This window comes from Equus asinus, chromosome 24, assembly GCF_041296235.1.
Source record: "Equus asinus isolate D_3611 breed Donkey chromosome 24, EquAss-T2T_v2, whole genome shotgun sequence".
NCBI classification, from domain to species: Eukaryota; Metazoa; Chordata; class Mammalia; order Perissodactyla; family Equidae; genus Equus; species Equus asinus.
Window position 1 is genome coordinate 35,214,380 of NC_091813.1, and position 22,252 is coordinate 35,236,631.

General features: G+C 35.8%; 1 long non-coding RNA gene across 5 annotated transcripts in view; it reads left to right on the forward strand.

Moving 5' to 3' along the window:
- The window catches only part of LOC106848476 (uncharacterized), an 885,659-nt gene that overhangs the window by 585,565 nt on the left and 277,842 nt on the right, over positions 1–22,252 (forward strand). The gene's annotated exons all lie outside the window — the stretch shown is intronic.

Sequence of the window (22,252 nt, forward strand, 5' to 3'; positions counted from 1 at the left end):
CACACCACTCATCAAGTCATGCTATGGAGGCATTGTACATACAAAATAGGGGAAGATTGGCACAGGTGTTAGCTCAAGGCCAATCTTCCTCACCAAAAAAAACCAGTTTAGAAATTTTCAGTATTCAATGTCACACATATTTTTGTAGATAATGCCCTAAGTATTTAATTATTTAATGTTTTCTGATACTATGTTAAATGGTATTCTTTATTTCAGTTTTCAGTTATTCATTGCTACTACATAGAAATTCAACGGATTTTTTTTTTTTTTGAAATTGATCTCATAAACTGAGCCCTTGATATACTCACCTATTCATTCTAGTAGTTCTTTTCTAGATGCTAGAAGATTTCCTATGTGGATGATCATGGTGTCTGTGAGTTAAAAAGAAAAGTTTGCATTTTCCTTTTGAGTCTAAATGTTTTTTATTTCTTTTTTCTTTATTGCATTGAGTAGGATTTCCAGTACAGTTTTGGAAATGAATGGTGTAAATGAACATCATTATGTTAATCCTGATCTTTGGAGAAAGCGTTTAGTCTTTAACTAATAAATATGATTTGCTGTAGATTAGCCATAGGTCTCTATAATAGAAACTTTTTACCAGATTGAGGAAATTTCCTTCTATTTCTAATTTGCTGAAAGTTTTTAAAATCATAGATGTTGAATTTTAAAAAATTACTTTCTACATCTACTGAGATGATTCTGTTTTTCTTTTTCAGGCTATTGACTGAATTTTGAATGTTAAGCTAACCTTGCATGCCTGGGTTAAACCCCAATGGTCATAATATATTTGGTACACAGTGCATCTGGTACATAATGCAATTTCTCTCTCTCTCTCGATATACACAAACACACTCAAATTTATAGTCATACATATATGTTTGTATATATATGATAAATATATACAATAATACATATATACAATAATACATATAAATGTGTGAAGGGCATATAGTACATATATATAAAGGATAATATAACATGCATGATATATATAAAATTATGCATTTATATATTTGAGAGAAAGGGAGAAAAAACCTTGACTGTGAAAAGCCTTTTAGGCTAGTCTAGAGAATCTAAGGTTAATATATCATGCTATGTAGAGGCATTGAAATTTTAATATCATTATATGACTTGATGACTGCAGTCATGTGGAAAGGACAATCTGATTGTGGTGTAGAGAACTTTTTAGAGAAGGAAGAACCTAAGATCAAAGATGGACACATTTACAAGAATTATGCTCAAAGTCCAGATATGAAGCAAGATGACTTGAACCAGAAGATTGGTAGGATTAACAGAATAAATAGAAAGTGAGTGGTAGGAGTAAGACTTGGTAAAAAACAAAATGTAATAAAACCAATGCAACTTGAATGGCTCTAAAAAAGATCAATCTGACTGATCAGGAGAATAATGGTACTATTGATTAAGTTGGATATTTACTAGTCTAGAATACAATCAACCAACTCATCAGCATGGAAGGGAGAAGGGGCAGTTGGGAAGCAAAAGTACTGGTGAATGAATAGAAAATGGAGACAGAAATTACAGAAAGGCATCCAAGCAGGTGGGAGTAGAGCAATTCTAAATACTGAGGGGGAAATATATCAGAGCTGTGGGCAATCCCAACCACAAAGTATTAATGACATCTCCCCAGTGTTGCAAGGCTATAGCAGTAGACTGACCAGTCTATAGTTAGAAATGAAAGGACCTCTTTTCCATAAAAATGTCAAGTAGACACCTATGTAAAGAAGAAATCAAAATGATCAAGGGAAGTGAGTGTATCTGTGTATATTATGAGTGAAAATTCACAGAATTTGACACTGAGGAAGTGTCATTTTCAAGGAAGTGGGAAATGGGAACTTCGATGTATATTTTATGAGATGATTAAAGTGGAATGTGTAACACTGCAAGTCTGTTTTTTTGGCTAGGCTTTATTTGCATTCCAGCAACAACATTTATGAAGGAAAATACTGCAGTTTTGTATGTAATATATATAGTATATGTAATATATTAATGTATTTTTTATATATTAACTTTTATTAACATATTACTATTTTGTAATTTGTAATCTTTGTAAACAATGCTTATATATTAATTATCATATATTAACATACACTATATTAGTGTATACTAATTATCTATATTAACGTATATTAATATAAAAAAGTATTTTAAAAAATCATTCCAACCCTAAAATTATTTTAGCCATTTTTAAAATTACTATATCAAATTGCAAATCACCTTATCCTTGTAAACACTCCTTCAGTTATTTCCCAACTTCAATTTTTATCCTTCCCTTTTACTATCTCTCATTTTCCTTTTCATCTTTTCTAAACTCTTTTGAAAAATATTTTACAGACTTTCAGTCTTTTTCTGTCCCCATTTTTTTCCTATTATCTCCCTGAATTTCATTTTGAAATAATTTTTCTCAGGTTATAAGTGTGTATTATGTGTTCATTCCACAAATATATATCAAGGATCTACTACCAAACAGTAGTAATACCAGCAAAACAGACAAAAGATGACTGCTTGTGTGGAGATTATATTCTAATATCCTAACAATAGTAATAATGTAATGATAAACGATGAACAAAAAATAAGCAAAAAATAGTATATTAGATAATATGTGCTGTGAAATAAAAGCATAAGTGGAGCAGGGCTGTGGAATGGGGGCATAAGGACAGTACAGGATAGGAGACAGGTTACAATTTTCAATAAGGTGGTGGGGGAAGGGCTTGTCATCTGAGCAAACACTTGAAGTTGGTAAGAGAACATTCACCCAGTACTCACGGGCCTGATCACTACAGGCTACCATGTGAGGAGCAGCAGGGTGACAGTGGGGCTGGAACAGAGTGAGCAAGGAGAACACAGGAAGACATGAAGTCACAGAGGTACAGGGCCTAGATCGTATAGGACCTTGTAAGCTACTGGCTCTTACTCGGGAATAGATGAAAAATCATTCGGGTTTGAGCAGGGGGCTGACAGATTTTACACCAGTTTTAGAAGAATCACTTTGGGTGCTGTGTTGGAAAATTGCTGTAAGGGAACAAGGAAAGAATCATGGAGATCAGTTATGAGGCTGGTCTGGGAGAGAAAAGTCAGAATTTTCTGATGATTGGATTTAGTCTGTAAAAGAAAGAGAGGAGTTAAGAATGGCTTCCAGGGTCTGGCCTAAGCAATGGGAAGGATGGAGTTGTCATAAACTGATATGGGAAGGTTGCGAGAAAGGTAGATTTCAGGAGCTATATCAGGAGTCAGTTTAGGACATTTTCAATTTGAGATGTCTAGTAGACACAGGAAGGGAGGCAAATATGTGGTACAGCTCATGGTGACTGGGTAGATATGACAGTGGGAGCTCGAGGAAGTTATCTTCTGTTTCTGTATTTTTCAGTGAAATAGAAAGCAGGGTCTTTGCCTGAAAGTAGAAATTGGGGAGGAGGTGTTGGAGGTTTGGAAAGAGAAGTTACAGAATAGTCACCTAGAGAAGAGGACTAGTGAATGGGCAAGCGAATTGTTTTAGGACTGTTGGGCACCAGTGTGGATACCTTAAAGCTCACAGTCATGAATTTAAACAGTCTATTTGGTTGTGGTGCTTTTCTCCACTACATTCAGTATAGCTGCAGGCATAGAAGCAGACTTGAGAATTAGAATTCTTCTAAAAAATATGCTGAAAGAAGAAAAGGGCAAGGAAGTCAGTGGTGTATGGAAAATGAAATGAAAGGAGGCATTTAGACCAATGATTTCATTCACAGCAGAATCCAAAGGGGCAGTGACTTTAGTTTCTTTGCAGATCCATAGTGAATTTCAACATACAGAATAATTTTGCTGGGAAAAATAGGGAAGTGGCAACAAAATAAACATAGGAAGATGATAAAAGGAAAGGGACAAGGACTACTGGAGCTGTAAAGTAGCTGAATCTAGATAGTTTCAGTCACATTTGTGATGCTCTGAATCACAACCATTCCTCTATTGTTTCCACTTGCATTTCTGACTTTGCAGCCTTTCTGTAACTCGAATACCACATTCTCAGGTGGTGAATTCAGCTGTTGACAAGGATGTACTTTTACTCGAAATGCTCAACAACAGTTACGTCCCCCGCCTATAGCACTATTGCAGGCACCCATTTAAAATGTGAAGCAGGACTCTTCAGTAAAATACGCACGTGGACACAAGTTCAAAAGTTCAATCCCACCATGCCACTAAAATGCAAAGGCAGGAACCTGGTAAAGTGCCATTCATCAGTCATTCAAATTGGGTATGCTTAATGGAATTTTGACAAAAGCCAACTTTCTTTTCAAGAGTGCTGCCGTGTTAAATTGTAGAGCCTTGTTAATGATATTCTACTCTTGTCATTCACTTCAGGAAATGTTACAATAAGCATTAAAATATGATTATTGTATAATATAATAATTTTTTGCTTCTAGCCCCATGTCAAACCAGACACACACCTAACTTCAGTGCTGTGACTTTTTGTCACAAAACTCAATCTCTTGTTGTTCCAGGTGCTGCTGAACTGGTTCAGAATATTTCATTGGCGATAGCAATCCTATGGCTGGCTGAAACACTAAAGTTTGTAAATAAAACTGCGTGTACTCATTTGAAACATGAACATTGTTTCCGCTTAAAAACTGGGAAGAGGAGCCTTGGCAGGGAGCCACATCCTTTCCTGGCATTACTTAGATGACCTTTAATGCGTTTGATCAGGGTATGAGTCACTGTTTCTGAGAACTGGAGCTCTTGCAGAGTGTCACCTTGTTGGAAGGGAACAGAAGATCTAATTCCTTAGTCACACCTCTATGATCTCAGTGTCCGCTATAAAGCTGATAGAAAAAAAATTAAACAAAAACAAAATAATCCAGACCTTAATACTTAAAGTGACATTTTTACTTTTTAAACAAATGGAAATTACTCTTTCATGGAATATAAGATTTATTTTTGTCATACAATCTTATCCATAAAGAATGAAAAAAGAATTTCAAGCTACTAGTCTCTGCTCTAGCTTTTTGAATATCTTCCTCGATGGTTTTGAGGTTAGGTATACTTCTGCTTGCATTTGATTTGTAAGTGTTAGACTATAGGACCTTATCTGTCAGTGTTGCTAGCAGAATAAAAGAAGAGGAAGGAATGAAATGGAGGAGGTGATGAATATTTAATAATGCTTTTAATCAGTCCCACCAAATAAACATTTCTTGTGTTGCTTTGCAAATGAGCTTCCCCTATCACAGGAGCTTGCAGATGGTAATTTTTCTTTTCCCCAGTGAAAATCCTGGGAGTCTGGTTGGACCGGTAAATGATTTTATAATCATTAATGAATTTTAATGACTAACAACTTAAAGTAAACAAAAATAATATTGAAATGTGTTTTCCTAGTGAAGTTACTATCAAAATATACATTGCATATTTTCCTAAAGTATTCATTTATTAAAGACATAATCTTTTACATATTGATGTTTAGTTTGCATGATTCCTTAGATGTCCCCTAACCACTTTACTTGGCACATTTAGCAGTTGTCGAAATCAGTAGCTGCAAAGACAAATACAGCTATAATACACAAGCTGTAAAGATCATTTCAGAGTATAATTAGGCTGGAAATATTAATGAGTTCCCCGTGACCAGAGATGATAAGACTTTCTAAAAGAAAGCCCACTCTTGTGGTACCTCTTTCAGCAAATAGAAACAAAAATGAAGCATGTATGCCATAGTTAGGAAAACAATCAACAAGGAGAAGAAGAGAATAGTATCATATAAAGTATTGTTGACAAACAAGACATTATGCTACAGTAAGCCAGCATCACATGTCCAGAACTAACTAGATATTTTGGGTTTGATCAACTGCCTTTAGGAACATTAGGGATGTCCTAGGTGGATCTTGAGAGTCGAAAGAAATTCTTGTAGATATGTATTTGTTCTCATGATGACCAATTTTAATCCCTTATAATTCTTGCACTCCTCCATGAGTAGCTCTCCAATGTGAGAGTGAAGATTTCTTTAAAATTCAGTGGATTGGATTCCTTAGGGTCTCTGGAAAGGCACTGAAATGAAACACTGATTTTGATGTTTTTTTTCTGTATATATATTGTGTTTGTGTTGAAAATTAATAGTTAATTAAAAGAGACTCTTTTCACTCTTATTTTTATGGTCAACTTGTATCATATGGAGGAAATGAACTCTGCACATAGAAAGAGAAACATTGGAAGAAATATCACTTGTGCATTGTGCAGCCATGAACTCCCCTCACAATGACTATGAGTTACTTACGACTTTATCTAACTTAAAAAAAATTGGATGCTAGTGGTGGTGGAGGTAGTTGAAGAGGGAGTATTTACATTTATAAATCAAATGTCATTTACTACAATAGGTATTTTATTTGTCTCACAATAGATATTTTAAACCACAGTGGCCACAACTTTTCCTAAAGCAGAGCATTTGAATCCAAATTCTACCACAAAGGAATATAGACAGAATTTTGGGCTTATTCATAAAACTTGACCTGAGTCATGTTAAACAGTAGCTTCTTGTTCCTTATTACAGATTGGAAATATTTCTCCAAGGCACTGTGTAAGCCTGGTTGGTAAGGACAGGCAGGGATAAATCTATTGGAGAATAATTCTTAGTCTTTTCCAATACCCATGTTCCTCTGAAATCTCCTACAATTCTTCTCAATCTTCCAGATTCATTTTCCAGAAGTCGTCAGGTGACTTTTGATTGGAAGGCTTAAAAAAAAAAAGCCTAGGTTTTCATCAGAAAATTACATTTACAGTTCTCCTCTGAAAGTGTTTATCTACAGAATTACCCATGAGTTCATCTCCTAGGTTACTTCCATCTTTCACCTCAATCAAGGAAAAATCATCTTTTATGGCATAATCCAAAATCCATACACCCCAGAGAGGCACTGCCCAGCCATTTTGTGCCGTTGAGAGGGATCTGAAATTTTATCTTTTCAACAGTTAGGCATTTGAAAGATAGACAAGTTTTTCCTTCATCTTATAACGAATATATATATAAAAAAAAGCCACTTCAGCAGAGATTGAAGGGAAGCAAATTTTCTTCCCTTCCCTTTAAAAAATGCACTCTATACAATCCAATTTATTTGAGTATTTTTGTCCAAGTCCAAACAAGGACAGAGACAGAGAAAGAATTCTGGTTCAAAGAGGCCAACACCTAAATACACTTATTGTAAAAGAAATTTGTTCCTAAGCAAAACATTTAATAAAAGTATGAATTAATGGATATGGGAAGTCAGGCTTGAAAAAGTCTGGCCATTTCTTCTCATTATTTTCAAAGCAGGTAGTTAGTGGTAAAGTAAAAACTGTGAGTTTTATAGATAAAAATTGATGCTGAATTGTTTAAAAAACAATACTTCCTTGTTTTGAGCAGTTTAAGATTCAGAGAAAAATTGAGTGGAAGGTAGACATTCCCCATGTACCCTCTGTCCCCCAAAATATGCACAGCCTCCTTCACGATTGAAATCTCCTACCGTAGTAGTACATTTGTTAAAATCAATGTACTGATATTGGCACATAATCATCACCCAAAGTCTGTAGTTTACATTAAAGTTCTCTCTGAAGTTGTATGTTACTATGGGTTTTGAAAAATGTGTAATGACTTGTATCCACCATTATAGAATCATACAGAGTAGTTTCACTGCCCTAAAATTCCCCTCTGCTCTGCCTATTCACCCCTCCCTGACCCCTACCCACTGGCAACTAGTAATCTTTTTGCCTTTCCCAGGATGGATTCATAAACTCTAGCCTTTTCAGACTGACTTCTTTCACTTAGTAGTATGTATTAACGTTTCCTCCATATCTTTTCATGTCTTGATGGCTCATTTTTTTTTAGCATTGAATAACATTCCACTATATGGCTGTATCACCATTTATTTACAAATTCACCTTCTGAAGGACATCTTGGTTGCCTCCAAGTTTTGGCAATAATAAATGCTATAAACATCCATGTGCAGATTTTTGTGTGGACATAAGTTTCAACTCCTTTGGGTAAATATCAAGGAACACAACACAATTGCTGGATTGTATGGTAAGACTGTATTTAGTTTTGTAAGAAATTTACAAAATGTCTTCTATAGTGGTGGTAGGACTTTGCATTCCCATCAGCAATGAATAAGAGTTCCTGTTACTCCACATCACTGCCAGCATTTGACATTTGTTAGTGTTTTGGATTTTGGCCATTCTAATAAGTATATAGTAGTATATCATTGTAGTTTAAATAAATATAATGTGGAACATATTTTCATATGCTTATTTGCCATCTGTATATCTTCTGTGGTGAGGTATCTGTTCAGGTATTTGGCCCACTTTTTAACCAGTTGTTTGTTTCTCGTTGTTGAGTTTTAAGAGTCCTTTGTATATTTTGCATAACAGTCCTTTATCAGAAATATCTTTTGCAAATATTTTCTCCCACTTGGCTTGTCTTCCCATTCCCTTGACAGTGTCTATCATAAAGTAGAAGTTTTAATTTTAATGAAGTCCAGCCTATCAATTCCTTTTTCCATGGATTGTTCTCTTGAATGTTATCTCTAAAAAGTCATTGCCATACCCGAAGTAATCTAGGTTTTCTCCTATGTTATCCTGTAAGACTTTTATGGTTTTGCATTTTACATTTAGGTCTATGATGCAATTGAGTTAATTTTTGTAAAGGGTATAAGACCTATGTCTAAATTAATCATTTTACATGGGGATTTCTACTTTTCCAGCACCATTGTTGAAGACTTTATTCGTGTCATTGTATCACCTTTGCTCCTCTGTAAAGTTGACTGTATTCATGTGTGTCTATTTCCGGGCTCTCCATGCAGTCCCATTAACCTATTTGTCTGATCTTTCACCAGTACAACACTGTCTTGATTACTTTAGGTTTATAGCAAGTCTTGAGGTTGGGTAGTGTCAGTCTTCTCATTTTGCTCTTTTCCTTCAATATTGTGTAGGCTGTTTTGAGGTTTCCCCTCTCCATAAAATTTTAGAACCAATTTGTTGATATCCACCAAATAACTTATGAGATTTTATTGGGATTGTGTTGAATCTGTAGCTCAATTGGAAATAACTGATATCTTGAAATTTTTGAGTCTTCCTATCCATGAACATGGAGTATGACTCCATTTATTTAGTTACTTTGATTTCTTTCATTGGTGTTTTGTATTTTTCTAGATATAGGTCTTGTACATATTTTGTTAGATTTATACCTGAATATTTCATTCTTGGGGGTGCTAATGTAAATGGTATTGTGTTTTCAATTTTAAATTCCACTTGTTCGTTGCTGGTATATAGGAAAACAAATGACTTTTTTCTTTTAATGTTTTCAGTTATCTTTGTTTATTACCTATATTTCAACTTTTAAAAGAGCATAGGGTATCAATTTATTAAAAGAAAAATAATGTTTTTTTAATTAAGGTAACATTGCTTTATAACATTATATAGATTTCAGGTGTACATAATTACAGTTTGACTTCTGTATACACTACATCATGTTCACCACTAAAAGTCTAGTTTCCATCTGTCACCATACAAATGTTCCCCTCTACTCCTTTTGCCCTCCCTGACTCCCCTTCCCCTCTGGTAACCACCAATCTATTCTCTGTATCTGTGTTTGTTTATTGTTGTTGTTTATCTTCCACATATGAGTGAAATATATAGTATTTGTCTTTCTCAGTCTGACTTATTTTCCTAGCATAATATCCTCAGGGTCCATCCCTGTTGTCACAAATGGCAAGATTTCATCTTTTTTTGTGGATGAGTATTATTCCATTGTGTGTGTGTATATATATATATATATGCCACATCTTCTTTATCCATTCATCTGTTGAAAGGGGCTTAGGTTGTTTCCATGTCTTGGTTATTGTAAATAATGCTGTGATGAACATGGAGTGAACGTATCTTTTTGAACTCATATTTTTGTGTTCTTTGGATAAATACCTAGAAGAGGAATAGCTGGATCATATGGTGGTTGGTAGTTCTATTCTTAATTTTTTGAGGAATTTCCATACTGCTTTCCATAGTGGCTGCACCAATTTACATTCCCATCAGCAATGTATGAGGGTTTCCTTTTCTCCAAATCCTCTACAATACCTATTTCTTGTCTTTTTTTTTTTTTTTGGTGAGGAAGATTGGCCTTGAACTAACATCTGTTGCCATTCCTCCTCTTTTCGCTTGAGGAAGATTGTCCCCAGAGCTAACATCCATGACAATCTGCCTCTATTTTGTACACAAGATGCCACCACAGCATGGCTTGATGAGTGATATGTATGTCTGATCTGAACTTGTGAACCCCAGGACCCTGAAGTGGAGTGTTTGAACTTAACCACTATGCCACTGGGCTGGCCCCCTCTTGTCTTTTTAATAATAACCACTCTTATGGGAGTGAGGTGATAACTCATTGTCATTTTGATTTGCATTTCCCTAATAATTAGAGATATTGAATATATTTTCATGTGCCTATTTCCCATCTGTATTTCTTCTTTGGAAAAATGTCTGTTTAGATGCTCTGTCTGTTTGTAAATCAAATTGTTTGGTTTTTTGCTGTTGACTTGTATGAATTCTTGGTATATTTTTCATATTAACCACCTATCAGATGTATGATTTGCAAATATCTTCTTCTACTCAGTAGGTTATCTTTTTGTTTTGTTCAGGGTGTTCTTTTAGTTTGATGTAGTCCGTTTGTTTATTTTTTATTTTGTTTTCTTTACCTGAGGAGACATTTGAAATATACTGCTAAGACCAATGTCAAAGAGTATACTACCTGTATTTTCTTTTGAGTTTTATGATTTCAGGTCTTACATTCAAGACTTTGATCAATTTTGAGTTAATTTTTTTTTTTTTTTGTCTGAGGAAGATTTACCCTGAGCTGACATCTGTTGCCAATCTTCCTCTATTTTGTCTGAGAGCCACCACCAGAGCATGGCCGATGTTAGATGAGGGGTGTAGGTCTGTGCCCAGGAAGCGAACCCTGGCTGCCAACGTAGAACGTGTCAAAGTTAACTACTAGGCCACTGGGACTGCCTTTTTTGAGTTAATTTTTATATATGGTATAAGGTAGTGGTCTACTTTTATTCTTTTACATGTGGCTTCCAATTTTCCCAACATTATTTATTGAAGACACTTTCCTTTCTCTGCTGTATGTTCTTGGTTCTTTTATTGAAAATAAGCTGTCTATATATGTGTGAGCTCATTTCTGGGCTCTCAGTTCTATTCTGTTGATCTGTGTGTCTGATTTTCTAAAGACCCTGAATAACCAAAGCAATCCTGAGAAAAGAAGAACAAAGGTGGAGGGTCACACTCCCTGGTTTCAGAGTATATTGCAATTGACTTTAGTATATTAACCTTGTGTCCTGAAACCTTGCTATACTTACTTTTTAGTTCCAGGAGTGTTTTTTAATCTATCCTGATTTTATGCATGGATGATCATGTCATCTGTGAACAAAAACAGTTTTATTTTGTCCATCCCAATCTGTAAACCTTTTATTTACTTTTCTTGTCTTATTGCATTAATTAGGATGTCCAGTACAATGTTGAAAAGGAGTAGTGGGAGGGAATATCTTTGTCTTGTTCCTGATCTTAGCAGTAAAGCTTTGAGTTTCTTACCAAGAAGTGTTAGCTGTAGGTTTTCTTTAGATGTTCTTTATCAATTTAAGGAAGCACTCCCCTATTGCTCGTTCTCTGAGAGTTTTTATGATGAATGGGTGTTGAATTTTGTCAAATGCTTTTTCTGCATCTATTGATAGGATTGTGTGATTTTTGTTCTTTAGTTTTTTGATGAGATAGATTACATTAATTGATTTTCATATGTTGATCCAGGCTTGCATATCTGGGATAAGTCCAACTTGGTTGTGGTTTATAATTCTTTTTTATATATTGTTGGATTTGAATATTTTGTAAGGGTTTTCCATCTAAATTCATGCGTGATATTGGTCTGTAGTGTTCTTGTTTTTGTTTTTTTCTTAGAACGTCATTGACTAGTTCTGGTATTAGAGTAATGCTGGCCTCATAGAAAATGGGTTAGCAAGTATTCCATCTTTCTATCTTCTAGAGGAGATTATAGAGAATTTGTATAATTTCTTCTGTAAATGTTTGTAGAATTCACCAGTGAACACATCTGGGCCCTGTGCTTTCTGTTTTGGGAGGATGTTAACTACTGATTCATTTTTTTAAATTAATATAGGCTTATTTACACTGCTATTTCTTTCTGTGTGGGTTTTGGCAGATTTTGTCTTTCAAGAAATTGGTCCGTTTCATCTAGGTTATCCAATTTGATGACAGAGAGTTGGTCATAATATTCTTTTATTATCCTTTTAATATCCATCAGATCAGTAGTAATGGCCCCCTTTGCTTTCTGATATTAGTAATTTGTGCCTTCTTTCTTTTTCTCTAGTTAGCCTGTATAGAAGCTTTTTAACTTATTGATCTTTTCAAAGATCCAGCTTTGGTTTTGTTGATTTTCTCTATTGATTTCCTGTTTTAAATTTCATTGATTTCTGTTCTAATTTTTATTATTTCTTTTATTCTGCTTATGTTGGAATTAATTTGTTCTTAATTTTCTATTGTACTAAATTGCAAGCTTAGGTTAATGACTTTTAGATCTTTCTTCTGTTCTCATACATATATTCAATGCTATGAATTTCCCTCTAAGCACTATTTTCACTGCATCCTACGAATTTTGATAGGTTGTGTTTTCAGGTTCGTTTAGTTCAAAATACTTTGTAATTTCTCTTGAGATTTGTTTTTGGTGCATGTGTTATTTAGAAGTGTATTGTTTAGTTCCCACACATATATTGAGATTTTCCAGTTATTTTTTTGTTTATTGATTTCTTATTTAATTCCATTATAATCTGATAGCAATCATTGTATGATTTCTTCCCTTAGATTTGTTAAGATGTGTTTTATATACCAGAATATGGTATATGATGAATAATCCTTGTGAGCCTAAGAAGACTGTGTAATCTGCTGTTGGATGAAGTAATCGGTTGATGTCAATTATATTCAGTTGATTGATAGTGATATCGAGCTCAACTATGTCCTCACAGATTTTCTGCCTGCAAATCTATCCATTTCTGGTAGAGGGGTGTTAAAGTCTCCAACTATAATAGTGGATTCATCTATTTCTCCTTGAAGATCTATCATTTTTTTGCCTCACATATTTTGATACTCTGTTCTTAGGTGCAAACATGTTAAAAATTGTTGCGTGTTCTTGGACTGTTGACTTTATCATTATTTAATGTCCCTCTTTATCCCTGACGATTTTCCTTGCTCTGAAATCTGCTCTGTCTGAAATTAATACAATTACACCCACTTTCTTTTGATTAGTGTTAGAATTGGTGTGCCTTTCTCCATTCCTTTACTTTTACTCTATATGTGTCCCTATATTTAAAGTGGGTTTCTTATAGACAGTGTATAATTGGATCTATTTTTTGATCTACTCTGACAATCTTTGTCTTACAATTGTTGTTTAGACCAATGACCTTTAAAGTGGTTATTGATATTGTCAGAGTAATATCTACCAGATTTTTTACTTTTTTTGTTGTTCTTTGCTCCTGGTCTTGTCTCCCATTATTTTTCAGACTTTTTTTAGTTTTAATTGAGCATTTTATATGATTCCATTTTATCTCCTATTCAGCCAATCAGTTATACTTCTTTTTTTTACTTTTTTTGGTGGTTCACCTGCATTTTGCAATATACATTTACAACTAATCCAAGTCCACTTTCAAATAGCACCATATCACTTCATGGGTAGTGTGATCTCCTTATAATAACAAAATATGTCTAATTCCTCCCTCCCACCCTTTGTATAATTACTGTCACTCATTTTGCTTATACATAAGCATAGATTTTATACACATACACACATATATAAGCATACATAATTGAATACATTGTTGCTATTATTTTGAACAAACTGTTATCTGTTAGATCAATTAAGAACATGAGAAATAAGTGTTCTTATTTTATTTTCACTTAATCCTTCTCTGATGTTCTTTCTTTATTTATGTAGATCTGACCTATATTGTTTTCTTCCTCTCTGAAGAACTTCTTTTTGCATTTCTTGCAAGGCATTTCTATTGACAACAAATTCCCTCAATTTTTGTTTGTCTGAGAAAGTTTATTTCTCCTTCACTTTTGAAGGATAATTTCTCAGGGTACAGAATTCTAAGTTGGTGGGTACAGAATTCTAGGTTGGTGGGGTTTTTTTCTCTCAGTACTTTAAACATTTCACTCTACTCTCATTGCTTGTTTGGTTTATGAGGAGATTCCAGATGTAATTCTTATTTTTGCTCCCCTACAGGTAAGATATTTCATTCCTCTGGCTTCTTTCAAGATTTTTTCTTTATCTTTGATTTTTATGAAGGTTTAATATGATATGTCTAGGTGTCGTTTCTGGGGCATTTATCCTGCTTGATGTTATCTGAGCTTCCTGGATCTGTGGTTTGGTGTCTGACATTAATTTGGGGGGAATTCTCACTCATTATTGCTCCAGATATTGCTTCTGTTCCTTTCTTTCTTTCCTCTCCTTTTCGTATTCCCAGTATGTGTATGTTACACCTTTTTTAGTTGTCCCACAGTCCTTGGACATTCTGTTCTGGTTTTTTTCTGTCTTTTCTCTTTACTATTCAGTTTTGGAAGTTTCTATCAAGATATCCTCAAAATTAGGGATTCTGTCCTCAGCCATGTCTAGTCTGCTAATAAGCCTATCAAAGTTATTCTTTCTTTTACAGTGTTTTTATCTCTAGTATTCCTTTTTGGTTCCTTCTTATAATTCCTTCTCTCTGCTTACATCTGTTTTTGCATGCTCTCTACTTTTTCCATTAGATCCCTTAACATATTAATCATAGTTATTTTAAATTCCCAGTCTATTTCCAATATCCCTGCCATCCTTCTCTGGTTCTGATGCTTGCTCTGTCTCTTCAAACCGTGTTTATTGCCTTTCAGTATGCCTTGTAATTTTTTCTTGATAGCTGTACATGATGCAAAAGGAACTGCAATAATAGGCCTTTCTTTAGTAATGTGTTGGTAAAGTGTGTGGGAGGGGAAGTGTTCTGTAGTCCTATGATTAACCCTCAGTTTTTTAGGGAGTCTGTGCCTCTGGACTGTGAACTTTACAAATACTACTCAGTCCCTCTGCACCCTTAGGTGAGACAGGATGGCTGAAATGGGCTAGAGCTGGGTATTTTCCTTCCCCCAGGTTGCTTAGCCTCTGAAAAAATGCCAGTAGTCTAGGGTCTTATAAAACTGTTTCTTTTCAGAGAAAACTTTGTCAAAAAAAGAATGCTCTGGCATATTTCAGAAAGGTTTGTTTTCCCCTCCCCCTCATGCCAGAAACACGATGGGATTTTTCTTCAATATCCACTTTAAGAACCTGGTAGGGTTCCTGGAGGTTAAACTCACAAAAATGGGGGGGATTCCCTTATGAGTTGGTCCCCACGGAGTTTTTAACTCTCAGTCTTGTCTACACATAGCCTCCAGCAATTTGTCAATTACAGTTTAAACTAAGTTTTCCTATCTTGGTACTGTGTCCTGTGGAGGTTTCTGATCATGGGTTTCTCCTCCAGTAAGTTGTGATTCTCAATATTTCCTTGTCTCTCAAACTTTGGGGGCAGCAGTTTGCCCTGTGACCTCACTTCTCTGACACATCTAAGAAAGGTTGTTGATTTTTCAGTTTGGTTAGCTTTCTACCTGTTAGGACAGAGTAATGACTTCCAAGTTACATGCTGGACTGGAAACAGGAATTCCCAGATAACTTGTTAAAATCTAATTTGTTGCCCCATGAAATGGGATGAAAATTTAGTAGCATTTTTGAACTATTAAATATAGGTGATAATGTTCTCCTTTCATTTTACAACTCCCTTAAAAGAGTAGTCCTTCATAAATACATCACTCTGTTTCACATTCTGGATTTGTTTCAGATTTTTTTCAAACGCTCCCCTTTATAGGCTGTTTGAAATCAATGAGGGTAGCTAAGGTGGTGATGGCTAATAAGAGGCTTGAATGGGCATATAGATAAAATCCTCACTCTTTCTTTGGCGCTAATTCTTTTTTTTTGTAGGAGTTAGAATTTCTTGTATGAAAATTTCTACTCACAAGGTAACACTTTTCCCATTTTTTAAATCATTTACTGAAATATCTAGTATTTCATTGCTTACCTCCATATATCTTCCTAAATTTATGCTCATTATGGAGTATCATTCACATATTTTCAGTGGACCACATTTAGTGTAATATTCTTTAATCCAGTGAGGTTTATATACCTTGTGAAGATATGTTCTGCTAATGACACTCAAAAAGTGAGAGATGTATATTTGGATAATTTCTTACTTGGCATAGGCTTTCTGGATACACCAATTCTCTGGGAGATGCTACAGCTTTGTGGCCAAGAGCACATTTTCGGGAGGTAGACATTTGTTACCCATCTCATGACTCAGTTTCCTCAACTCTAATATTAGATAAGACTAGGGCTTGTAAAGAAAGCATTTGTAAAGATGTTATAAAATCATATCTGTAAAGTGTTTGAAACAGTGTAAGGCATGTACTGAGCACTTAATGGATATTAATTATCAATAACCACAACAATAATATGGTTATCGCCAGGTTAGTAAGAAATCAGTGGATTAACCTGATGCCTTGGGCCTGGAAAGGTGGAGCTCTCAGGTATTGATTTATTCTGCAAATATTTATTATGTGTCAGACACTATATTCTATGCTGGGGTTATAAATAACCATGATATAATTTGATTGTTTTAAAAGAGACATGTAGAATCTACTCTGGGAGCAGTGTGCAGGGATTAATTAATTCTGTCTAGAAGAGTCACAGATGACTTCACAGAGGGAAAAGGCATTGGAATTAGGCCTCTAGAGATGTACAGTGGTTAGCTAGGGAAAGAATGAGGAGAAGATAAAAAGAGACTTTCCAGGCAGAAGGCACAGCATGAGCAAGAGAATGAGGCATGAAAGTGCCTGGCGTGTGAGGGAAATAATGGATAGGTGTTTTTTCCTGACTGGATGGCAGAGTAGAGAGGGGGAATGGTAAGCAAAGAGTCTGGAAAAATCAGTCAAAGACACTTTATGAAGGGCTTTCAATGCTTTGCAAAAGAATTTAAGCCAATACTGAAGACAATAGGAAGCTAATTGAGAGTCCCCCATGTATTGTTCGACTGCTCAGTCATTCATTAGCTTATTCATTCCTTCAACAGGTTCTCATGGAACAGTTATTAAGTACTGGTCCCATTCTAGGCACTGGAAATTGAGCAGTAGCAAAAGACAAAAATCCTTGCCCTCATAGACCTCACAACTTAGTGCAGAGTAGCAGACAATAAGCGAAAATAAAATACACAGTTGTAGATGATAGCAAATGCTAATATGAAAAATAAATCAGGAAAGAGACATAGGCAACGTTGAAGGGAAAGCTGAAATTTTAGATATGATGGCCAAAGAGGGTTACATAGTAACACTTGACGAAAACCTGAAGGAGGAAGGAAATGAGCCATGTGGATACCTGGAGAGAATAACAAGGGAAAGGCCCTGAGGTAGAAGTGGGCCTGGTATGGTCGAGGAGCAGCAAGGAGACTGGTATTGCTGGAGCAGAGTAATCAAGGGAGAAAGAAGGAAAAAGGAAGGCAGAAAGGTGATAGGGAATGACAATCACAAAGGACTTTGTGGGCCAGTTTTAGGATTAGATTTTAGTCTGAGCAGAGAGTGACCTGATCTGACTTCTGTTTAAAGGTTCACTCCAACTGCTATGCAGAGAGTAAGCAGAGGTGTCAGGGAGCTGAAGGGGTACGATTAGGAACGATGGTTAGGAGACTGATGAAATAATCAGGTAAGAAAGGATAATGGCTTGGAGCAGAGTGGGTAATGGTGGAAGAGGTCGAAGGGTTGACTTGAGTGTGAGGTGTAAGAGAAAGTATCCATATTGGCTCAAAGGTTTTCAGCTGCTTTGACCTTGTTTCCTCTGCCCTTGCTTCCATCTCCCTAGAGACCTCTGGATTCATCAACTTATTTTCCTCCTTTCAGTTTCTATCACTGCCTTTTCTCATTCCGTTCATTCAAGATTGTCTCTGGGAAGGACGTAGGCTTCCTGGTTCTTCACAGCCTTAAAGACAACCTGGGATGTTTTATTCTAAATCAATATATGAAACAGACTATGTATAATACAAATGAAAACAGAGGGAAGTCATGAAGTTTACGAGTTACATACAGTAATAATACTTGGTAGGCTGTACCTCAGTTCCTCTGAGAAGGCAAATGAAGGCTTGTTAGGAATTCTGTACTGTCTTTCCCTTGAAGTGGGATTCTGCATTTTCTCTCCTTGTGAAAGTCATATAACCTATCTGAAGAAGATAGTTTTTCTCTCCTGATGAGGATGCAATCTTGGCAGAATAAAAGGTACTCCTCTATTTACCAAGGAGAATGTTCATCTCTGTGAACATCAGAGACATCTGATGAACAATGTCTCTGTGAACATACTTCAACTGGGTATATCTAAGGGGTTTGTTGCTCCCAAAGCTTATACTATTTTGGGAGACCTTATTTAGGAAAATGACTTTACTGCTATGTATACGAGATTTTTAGACCTCCTCTGAGAGTCTTGGAAGACACTTGTACAAATGAGGACCTAAAGTGTCATTAGCTGAAGAATAAACCTGACTCTAGTGACACCCTTTCACCAACTGCCCATTTCACCCAGGAATAATCTTAGCCCAATATCTTCCTCATAGGACCCACGAGCTTTGGGGAGGAGAGTGCTCTGATTTGACCTGGTCTATGATTTAGAAAGAAAACTGTCATGCAGTGTAAGAATATTTGGGTACTAAAGGTTATAAATTAGGATGATTCTTCAAAATTGCTTCAGTATCATTCTCCCATTCTTAAATAAGCATCTTTGACATGAAATTTTTTCTAGAACTTCATGTTTCCATGCAATGAAAAGTATTTTCACGTACTCTCTTCAAATGAAAACCTGACATGCTCTTCAATGTAGGCAAGCTTTCCAACTCTTAAACTTTCTAGTCTTTAAATGTATTAAACAGCCATACATGTAGTAAATATCCATAAAACAAAATACTACATAAGAACTTACATTTTACTTCCAGTGGACTCTCCATGGTTTTTGTTTGTTTGTTTTCTTTTCATAGCAAAGAGGTACATACTCTACAGCACGGGAATTTATATGAGGCAAATGAGTAACCCTGGAGCACCAGATAAGTTCTTGCCTCCTATGCAGCTGTGACTCTCGGGGGTGGCTGCAGACTTTTGTGGTTTCCATCAAGAAATGCTGCTGAGGCTCTTCATCTGTATGCACCACTGAAAAATATTTTTACCATTGATTTTCCTCCGGCATTGATCTACCACCTGACGCCATCAATAATGAGGTTTGTCGGCTGATTTCTTAGGCTGTCTGGATTTTTTTTTTTTTTCCTGGCAGAAGGGGAGCTGGTAGTAAGGCAGGAAGAAAGCTTCATAACTTGAACTTGGGAATTTAAAACTTACCCATTGACTCCACTAAGTCATTCCTCCCAGCCCTTCATCCTCTCCCTCTTGCTCACCTATCACTTTACTGCTTGATAGGAAGTCTTCCATCGGGTTGGCCTCCTGAGTATTGCTATTTTTCAGTTTTGTATGCATTGGAATGCAAATTAAATGGGACAATTATCTGTGGTAAAGTGTTTTCTCGATGCTGAAAGAATGCTTTTCCTTTCGCTTCCCTTAAAAATCTGAAGGCATCTAAAAAGCTGATTCAACTCAAGTACTTAGAGAGAAACCAATTCTGTAAACTATGCCACTTTCATTTATTGAAGTTAGCCCACGTTTGGGCCTAAAGGGAGAATTTTCTGAAACACATGTCTATTTCACTGTGGCAGAATGCTTCCCGTTACAAAGCAGTAATATGGGGAAAAAAGTAGAAAGTAGATAGTCAGCATTCCCACATCCCTTGTAAAATAAAATGAAAATGCAGATACCCTTCTGTCAAGGTCCTGATCCTGGGCAAAATTATATACCAAAATTTGACAAAGCACGTTCTGGGAGAGACATATTCATTATTATGCATGAACTTAACTAAATATTGATCACTCTGAGTGGAACAGATGGAAACAGCCGTTTTTCTGGATTCCAGAGATTGAATTATGAGAGGTCAGGGGAAAATTTCTCATTGACAGGTCAAGACAAAATAATTTAAGAAACAAGATAAGAAAGGATATGATTTTATATACAATATATCTGGATGAAAAAATTCGGTTTTTTCTCCATACATTTTTAAAGATTTCTAACTATAAGAGATGACTTATTGAAAACATAAGTTAGACATAAAGAATTCCTAGTACTTCACCTTTTTATTAGCAATGCATATAACCATCTATTTCAATTAATTACATATATTTATATCAAAATATTTTTTCATACATTCATTCTATCTTTTAATTAGTCATAAATTTAACAACTTAACATTTGTTTGCACGCCATACATCTATAAAACTCAGGTAATTTTATATGTAGTGTACTTTTGCATCACCCCTGTGAAAGACACCCCCTATAATTGCACAAAACACAAACTGTGTCCTATGGCTCTGAGATACTCAGAAGAAAAATTGATGAGTCATTGGATATTTAAATACTTGATTTCATTAAAAACTGCTAGATTGCTCTCTAGACCAGCATTTACCCTCCTACCAACACTTAGTACTATCCTATTCTCCAGTTTTAGGCAGCATTTAATGTTATCTTTCCAGTGTTTGCCATTGATGTGAGCCTATGATATGTGGTCCTCTCTTATTTAAAGTTATTGTTTTTCTATGATGCTAGAACCTCACCACCTTTTATCTCCCCTAAGATTTCCTACAGTTTTCATATTATATTCCAGGATTACCACTGTCTCTGTTCCTTCTGAGACATCTCCTGGGTTGGGTTTAGAGAGAGGAAAACTGAGCTAATGAGCTAATTCCAAATCACCAATGTTTTGGAAACATGCATTGTCCACTGTGTGTGTGTGTGTGTGTGTGCACAAATATTAAATTTGAATCTGCTTGAGTGATCTTATGTTTTATTCAAGCTATGTATTTGCTTCCAATTCAGTATTTCAATAGGGGTCACCTGTTTTGAGTGTTTTAAATATCTTCCCTCTTCTTCTGGGTCCCCTTAGATGTGGTGTTTTCTTCTGTCTTGGTATTGAGTCTCAGGTCCAACTGCTGGGATGCAACAAGCAGCAGCAATCCCATGAGTGAGGGTAGACACAGGAGCCAGTTGGTTTGCCAAGTGGTCATCCTCTCCCAAGGTAACAGGAAAGAGCTTCTTTACTCCCTGCATCTGGTGAGGCCAAGGTTCTCCCAGCCTCAGTTGCAGCAAATATTTAGTGTTTCTGGTCAGCATCCCTCCAGCTGCGTGGAGGGCAGATTGCTCAGGTGGTGCTTGCAGGGACATTCATGGAGGATGCCCTGCCCATTCTCTCACAGGTTTGCAGATTGCCAAAGGCCAAACAGCAGTTACAGGGTGATACAACTCAAGAGAGAAAGTACAATAGGGTCAAATGCTGAAAGAACTAACAGAAAAAGCAATCTGAGAACTGGAAAAAAAAAAAAACTTCGAAGTTTAGCATTTTGGAGGTGATTCATGCTTTTTTCCCATAATAATGTCATAAGACTTCAGGAAAAAATCAAGGAACAAGGATGAGTATATAGAAATGACTAAAAGAACTGTTCTTCCTATGGAATTTCTGATAAAAATGATATGAAGGTATAAAAAAATGCAGGTCACGAGAGGTAGACACAAGCTCAGGGGTCAAGAGATGTTTTTAATTTCATTGATGAGGGATCTTGAATATGTTTATATAGGTGAAACTGGGAGAGAGAGCATTTGGAAATAAAGGAGAGAGAGGGAATGCCAAGGAGACACAGTTCTGGGGTTAGTAGGATGAAATCATAATGATTAAAGTGAAAGAATCTAACTTGAGCAGAATAAAGGGCGCTTCTGAAGCAGCTGGACATGAGATCAGAATGAGTAAAACTGCAAAGAAATTTGTAGATATGGGGGCAGGAAATTGAGGAAATCAGGTATAGTCTGTTTTCTCAGTAACATATAAGGCAGGACCATTGGCAAAGAGAAATGATGGTTTGCAATGGCAAAGCAGTGATAGGCTGGCACGGGCTAGCATAGACTAGCAAGAGCTAATTGCTAAGTTTTCAGGAATTTTGCAAGCCAGCTGTTAGAAATGACCATTATTACAACATAAATTACATAAATTTACAGATAAATTATATTATAACGAAGGTGA